The sequence below is a fragment of the Ascaphus truei genome, chromosome 22, assembly GCF_040206685.1.
Source record: "Ascaphus truei isolate aAscTru1 chromosome 22, aAscTru1.hap1, whole genome shotgun sequence".
Classification (NCBI taxonomy): Eukaryota; Metazoa; Chordata; class Amphibia; order Anura; family Ascaphidae; genus Ascaphus; species Ascaphus truei.
The window spans coordinates 4,757,688-4,765,341 of record NC_134504.1 but is presented as its reverse complement, the minus strand read 5'-3'; the positions used below and the strand labels follow the sequence as shown (position 1 = coordinate 4,765,341).

The following is a 7,654-nucleotide window of genomic DNA, read 5'->3' as shown; positions in this document are numbered from 1 at the left end:
GGAATGTTTGATTGCTAATTTTAGAAATGTATTTATAAATAATGTTTTACCGGGAAATAAATCAATTGAGAGTTATTATCAGAAAGGCATAGTTATGACGTTACATAAATGGCACGTTGGCAGCTATAACACCCGTCGAGGATTGTACATGACACCGCGGCAGGTCTGGGGGTGCGTCACTTATTTTTACCGTCAGAGACCAAACCAGTCTCCCTCTCACTAAACACACAGAACCCCAGCAAGCTCCCTCAAGTCTATTCTATAAATGGCATTTTTACCCTAATCTGAGTCTTGTGAAATGAAGTCTCTGCTCCCCCAGCTGCACACAGACCTTTTATTAAGGGGGCTCATTCCTCCCACCTGCAAAATGGATCATTTCTATTATCTCCCTGAAAACATTCTCCCAACGTACGTCAATGTCAGTATTACTCATTTCTCACCATATCGCCCTAAAATGAGCTTTCTTACGGTATCTGCGAGCCATGCCGGCCTACTCCTGCTGTATAAACATTGAATCCTTCACACTGCAGACAGCCTATACCAGGCCAAGGCCTACAACTCATTCAGGCACTCAAGGGATTGAATTACCTGGGGACCCCAATCCTCTGCTGGTGAAGGATTCCTCATTACCCGGCTCAGCCAGTCCTGGTTTTGTAGCATTCATTCCCATACAGAGGTGGATCAATCCCCCTATAGGAAACATTTATTAGATAAGCAATCCAGGACCCGATGAGACTCTTATGGTTATACATGATTGGCAAAGCACCAAATCAGGCACTGGTCTGGTTCTCAAACGTGCACAGTTAGATTTTAGGGTTCTAGATAAGGGTCATTGGAATAAAAGGGAGTCAAACTCCATTGAACGTTCCGTGTCCACTGCCAAGAATTAACGGAAAAGTCTCCCACTGACCCAACAGTGTGCTGTGACCCGCTCTGTGCTCGCATAGGGATTTAATCAGTGCATCAACAGCTCACTATCAATTAGTGAAACCCACTGATGCTATTGCCACCACCAGGCCAGAACTGGGGGTGCTAGCAGTGAACCCCCCCACCCCCAAGTGGGTGTGAGGTTTATGACACACCCCATTTCTCCCCCACCAGGAATAGCATGTACCCAACTCCCTACCATTCTATGTAACAGGTGTGTGACTAAACATACATGTACAGCTTCCCCAAACCAGCATGAACCCCTTTCCTGCAGAGACACTGCCAGTAACACAGCCCATGTGGCAGGCGAGCCTATGCAAGGCCGCAGGATGGGGATATAGTACCCCCTCCTCCCCGGCAAGTACTGGAACTACCAGCTCAATCACCGGCACTAAACCAGGATTTGCACTTACACTGGTAATTTGTTCCCCGCAGCTGCCACCCCGCAGGCAGCTGCTAAAATTAATCCGACTACGCTCAGACAGTGACACTGAGCGCTACACATCTAGCAGACATCAGCCACATGTCATGCACAGTATCTCCATGGACTATGGGAAGGAAGATTTGGGCAAATTATGTCTAGTCTCCAACCACCCTACTGTTGAGTAGTAGGATCAGTTACAGTGTAATGTACAGAAATCACTCATCCAACTGCTGAGAAGGAAGAAGCAGAGGCCACACCATCCCTCCCCTTAATAAGCAGACCGGCACAGAGTAAAGAGAAGCACCATTTATTTAGGCAACTATGGACCAGGCAGATCTTCTGGGAGCGTTTTCTGCTTCTTCCTCCTTCAGCAGACAGGAACTCACCATGTCTGCAGGAACCTCCTCACCATCAGCAGAGGTCCAAAGTACCAAGAGGACCCAAAGGTTCTTCACAGAGCGGCCCTAACAAAGTGTCACTGCCCCAGTCCTGCCCTTACCCCCATCATCGGGGAGAAATACAAAGGAAACGCCCCTCCGGCAGCAAGGTCAGGACTGGGGCAGCGAGACAGGGGCAAAAATCTGCCCCAAAATATCATAAAATTAAATAAATAAAGCCAGAGAAATCCATGTCCAGGACGGGGGATCGTCACACCTGCAAGAGAAAACATGTCAGACGGAACAGAGCCGAGCGACTAGTAACAATGTGCTGGCTAAACCCAAAATTGGAACCGGGGACACAAGAAAGGGAAATTCAGTTTTACATGTGTTCCCAAATGAGGCGTCCCCACCTAGTGACAAACTGATGCATCCTACATGGCACGCGCCAAGCAAATCGCAAGGTCATTCTGAAGACCAAACCTGGAAAGTGTATTAGGAGAGGGGAAAAATAAATAAATCATTCTGCCAGAACGGTCATTATGTGATCGTAACGGCAGAAAGTCACCGCACTGCAGATTATCCCTCAAACACAAGTCCTTCAAAATTGGGAAATATTGCAGGTACAATCCTTGTGAGCAATTAAACGTTATCTAGCACAGACACCATTAGCTCCTGTAGCATTTCACGGCGCACACACAGCGAGTCACCATTTTACACGCCAGTTTTAGTTGCCAAATCCAGCAGCCATTTCTCAGCACAAATCAGAGGATTTTCTAGCGAGAGGATCCAGATTATATTATAATGTAACAATGGCGCATACCCGGCGCCAAAGGGGTTTGCATCAGTGACTACACACATGGTGGTGCTCAGGCTCTCGTACCTGCGCAGGGTGCTGCGCAGGGTGCTGCGCAGGGTGCTGCGCAGGGTGCTGCGCAGGGTGCTGCGCAGGGTGCTGCGCAGGGTGCTGCGCAGGGTGCTAGGCATGGTACCCGGGCAGGGTGCTGGGCAGGGTGCTGGGTGTCATGGCAACGTGGCACCATTTGACGGGATGCGCCGTGGGAGAAGATGCCGGTCCAAGATTTCAGGTAAACCCGTATCCCGGAGATACACCGCCGGACACCATGGATTTCGGTTCACACGAGGAGCGGCGGCAAGTGCGTGTTTAGTAAATAGTTGTGGATTTCTTTTTCCAATAAATTATTTTTATAAAACCGTTTGTCTGGCGAAATGATCCCTGGTGTTAGTCCCGGTCTCCGTGACACGCGGGATAATAAAAATACTTGGATAATTAGATTGTAAGCTCTGCTGGGCAGGGACTCCTTTTCCTAAATGTCACTTTATGTCTGAAGCGCTTCTTCCCATCATGTGTTATTTGTTATTTGACATTTGTATGATTCACTCCTGCGCAGCGCTATGTACATTAATGGCGCTATATAAATAGAGATACACACTTGCCAGGTGTAAACCTCCTTCAGCTGAAACAAAATGGCTGCAACATCAGTTATTGCTTCCAATTGGACAGCCATTTAAACTCCTCTCTCTCTCCCCCCCCCCCCCCCCAAAAAAAAAAAAAAAGTTGCACGATTACAAGGAGAGTTGACAAGTTACAAAACTAACACCAAGATATCCCCTTGTCAGTGAGGGTTCCCATCCTAGTAAGCTTGTCCAGAGCACACGGGATATCCCATTAGATTTAACCATACAGGGAACGAGGGAACATAAGGCCGCCATAACCTGCCCGCTACCCCTCAGCGATACATTATATGGGTATAAGGGAAGCCTCCGGTTAGGAGGCAGATATACAGCACGTGTGCTGAGGCCTGAAGCACCACAACATGGGAACAGGTTTATATCACATAGTAACACACTCACCTAGTGCACAGCAGCGACACAATGACCTCTCCCAGTGTGATGCGGCCTCCTCCAGCCGGGCCTGAGAAATACAGAGAAACCCATCAACTTCCCAAACCTAGCAACACCGTCCACCTACCTCCTGAGACCTTACACCCCCCAGCACTCCCTGCAACACCTCACACCTACCTCCTGAGACCATACACCCCCCAGCACTCCCTGCAACACCTCACACCTACCTCCTGAGACCATACACCCCCCAGCAGTCCCTGCAACACCTCACACCTACCTCCTGAGACCATACACCCCCCAGCAGTCCCTGCAACACCTCACACCTACCTCCTGAGACCATACACCCCCCAGCACTCCCTGCAACACCTCACACCTACCTCCTGAGACCATACAACCCCCAGCACTCCCTGCAACACCTCACACCTACCTCCTGAGACCATACACCCCCCAGCACTCCCTGCAACACCTCACACCTACCTCCTGAGACCATACACCCCCCAGCACTCCCTGCAACACCTCACACCTACCTCCTGAGACCATACACCCCCCAGCAACACCTCACACCTACCTCCTGAGACCATACACCCCCCAGCACTCCCTGCAACACCTCACACCTACCTCCTGAGACCATACACCCCCCAGCACTCCCTGTAACACCTCACACCTACCTCCTGAGACCATACACCCCCCAGCACTCCCTGCAACACCTCACACCTACCTCCTGAGACCATACACCCCCCAGCACTCCCTGCAACACCTCCCACCTACCTCCTGAGACCATACACCCCCCAGCACTCCCTGCAACACCTCCCACCTACCTCCTGAGACCATACACCCCCCAGCACTCCCTGCAACACCTCCCACCTACCTCCTGAGATCTTACACCCCCAGCACTCCCTGCAACACCTCCCACCTACCTCCTGAGACCTTACACCCCCAGCACTCCCTGCAACACCTCCCACCTACCTCCTGAGACCTTACATACCCCCTAGCACTCTCTGCAACACCTCCCACCTACCTCCTGAGACCTTACATACCCCCTAGCACTCTCTGCAACACCTCCCACCTACCTCCTGAGACCTTACATACCCCCCAGCACTCTCTGCAACACCTCCCACCTACGACCTTACATACCCCCTAGCAATCTCTGCAACACCTCCCACCTACCTCCTGAGACCTTACATACCCCCTACACTCTCTGCAACACCTCCCACCTACCTCCTGAGACCTTACATACCCCCTAGCACTCTCTGCAACACCTCCCACCTACCTCCTGAGACCTTACATACCCCCTAGCACTCTCTGCAACACCTCCCACCTACCTCCTGAGACCTTACATACCCCCCAGCACTCTCTGCAACACCTCCCACCTACGACCTTACATACCCCCTAGCAATCTCTGCAACACCTCCCACCTACCTCCTGAGACCTTACATACCCCCTACACTCTCTGCAACACCTCCCACCTACCTCCTGAGACCTTACATACTCCCTAGCACTCTCTGCAACACCTCCCTCCCACCTACCTCCTGAGACCTTACACCTCCCACTTACCTCCTGAGACCTAACCTCCTTACCTCCTGAGGCCCCAGCACTGTCTGCAACACCTCCCACCTACCTACATCACTGCTCTCTACTGCAGCAAGATAGCCTTTTATACCCAGCACCACCCTCACCTGTGGGTCACCTGGGTCGCTTTTCAGCCAATCGGAATGAAGCTTTCCACCAATCAGGCAGCAGCACAGGTGTAGCGTGAGGATAATTAGTGGTGACGTCACACGTCTGTGACTGAATGAATTAATTGTATCAATGATGTCACATGGGCGTCACTGTGTTTCCTGTTTAATAACACGAGGCGCTGTTAGCGCAGGTAGCAATGTCTGCGCCCCCCTTCCCATGAATGAAAGTGAAGGAATCCCCCCCTGTGCCCGGCTGCCCTTCTCACTGTAGGGATGGGCGGAGGCTGGGGCACTATATTCTATATTATTAGGGGCTGTTATCACTTCCACCCCATCCCCTGCCATTCCCCTGCGTGGAGATGAGAAAGTGACCTGCAGCCCAACGCTTTCTCATGACATGAATAAGAGAAGGGGGCTGAGTTTAGTATTTTAACGTAACTCAGTATTTGAGTGAAAACCTTCCCGTCTCTGGGAAAAGTAACCCCAGGAGCTTACACTCCTTTCTGTTTGCCGCTGATGTAACATCCTCAGAGGAAAGCGACGTGCAAATAATTAAAGGGTTAATGTGAAATCCTTTAACGATTTTATATTCTCTATTTCCATTCTGGCGTCTGTGCAAAGTGACACTACAAACAGGACTGGAATTAGGGCACAGCAAACTAAGTCATTGCAACGGCTAGAGCAGGGGCGGCCAACGCCAGTCCTCAAGGGCCACCAACAGGCCAGGTTTTCAGGATATCTCTGCTTCAGCACAAGTGTCTAAATCAGAGGCTCAGTCAAAGACTGAGCCACTAATTGAGCCACCTGTGTTGAAGCAGGGACAGATTGAGCCACATGTGCTAAAGCAGTGATATCCTGAAAACCTGACCTGTTGGTGGCCCTTGAGGACTGTGAGTTGGCCACTCCTGGGCCCTTCACTTAGATGCACGAAAATTATTATTCCATTAAAATGTCACTGTTTTACCCCAGAACCTCACATTCCTGGGGCTGTTCCCCTTGACGACGGTTGTGGTGCGTTGTGCTGAATAATGACGTTATCGTTACTGTGGAAGGGAAACTATACACAAACAGCCATACACAAGACACACATAGGAGTATTCAGTGTGTATAAAGATAGGTAAAAGGAATAATATATATATATATCCTGCACAATATAATGGGATGGGGGATGCTCTGCCCGCCTCTCGCGCTGAGTGCTGCAGGGTCACTTTATCTCAGCACCTCTATCCCCCCTGTAAGGAGTAAGACAGCGTTGTGCCATTTCCCCCGTAACTTGCGGAATTGTCTGCGCGAGGTCCGATCTCATTAGATACTGCGCAGGTGCCCCCCAGACCCTCACAAGTCGCTGGCACACAGCGAGAGACGGACAGTTTGTCTTTGTGTGGCCATGATGGCGTTTTTTGCACATTCTGTACAGAAGTTTGAAATCCTCTGATCCCCTCGGTCTCTTCTGGGCCCTGAGCAAAAGCAAAGATCCGTTACCGGTCCCATTAAACCGGAAACTTGGTGGGGCCAATGACAGGAGATTACAGATCCCAAATGAGATTTTCCGACCTCGGTAATCTGATGCTCAAGATAGGGGGGGTAGTGTGGTGTGATGTAATATATATATATATATATACACCCCCCCCCCCCCACCTTGGGGTCCAGGACAAATGAAAGGAGCAGACCCCCCACCCACACTGAGGGTCCCTGATTTGGGGGGGGGGGGGAAGGAATAAGTGTCTGTGGGGTAGTTATGGACCTGTGCGGGGGTCCTCACACTGACTCAGGAACCCGCTATACTGTCTGCAATCCGCCATTACATTTATTTTGGCGAACCCCTTGGAGACCCCCCTAAAGGTTCTTGAATCCCCATGTTGGGAATCACTGCTATAGACACATACTGTAACATACGCAGTGTAGGGAAGAGCCACCAAATTAATAAAGGGGATGGATAATCTGATTTATGAGAGGCCAAATTAGATTTGTAAAAGACCCGTTCAAGAGGGTATATGATCAGTGGCAGATTTCCCGTTAGGCCCAGGGCGGCAAAATGTCCGCCTCCACCTACTTTTGCTGCTCTCTCAAGACTATTGGGCATGATTAGAAGTCATATGTGGCTCTACCGCCTTACCTGCCACCCTCCGTCTCACCACATCTCTTTCTCGTCCCCCTTCTCTCCCACCAAGGAGCCCAGCTACCTACCCCCCACCCAGTAAATGTGTGTCACCCCTGCAGCAGTTTCATCCTCCCAGACTTAGACATGTAACCAGACATCGGAAAGGGGTGGAGAGGAACCGAGCTACCTACCCCCACCCTAGCTACCTATGCCTACCCAGCTACAGATGCATGGAGATGCGAGGGGGGAGAGAGAGGGAGCTGTGACAGTCTGTTGGAGG

General features: G+C 50.7%; 1 long non-coding RNA gene across 2 annotated transcripts; it reads right to left on the bottom strand.

The window, feature by feature from the left end:
• Positions 1-1,327: 1,327 nt before the first annotated feature.
• LOC142472511 (uncharacterized) lies at positions 1,328-5,469 on the bottom strand. 2 transcript variants are annotated; one of them, XR_012789741.1, is made up of 3 exons: positions 5,172-5,469; positions 3,604-3,664; positions 1,328-2,005 (listed from the first exon to the last, which is right to left on the bottom strand). It is a non-coding gene; the product is annotated as an uncharacterized LOC142472511 (long non-coding RNA). The 2 variants fall into 2 exon arrangements; XR_012789740.1 differs by having other exon boundaries at positions 1,329-2,005; positions 5,213-5,461.
• Positions 5,470-7,654: the final 2,185 nt, after the last annotated feature.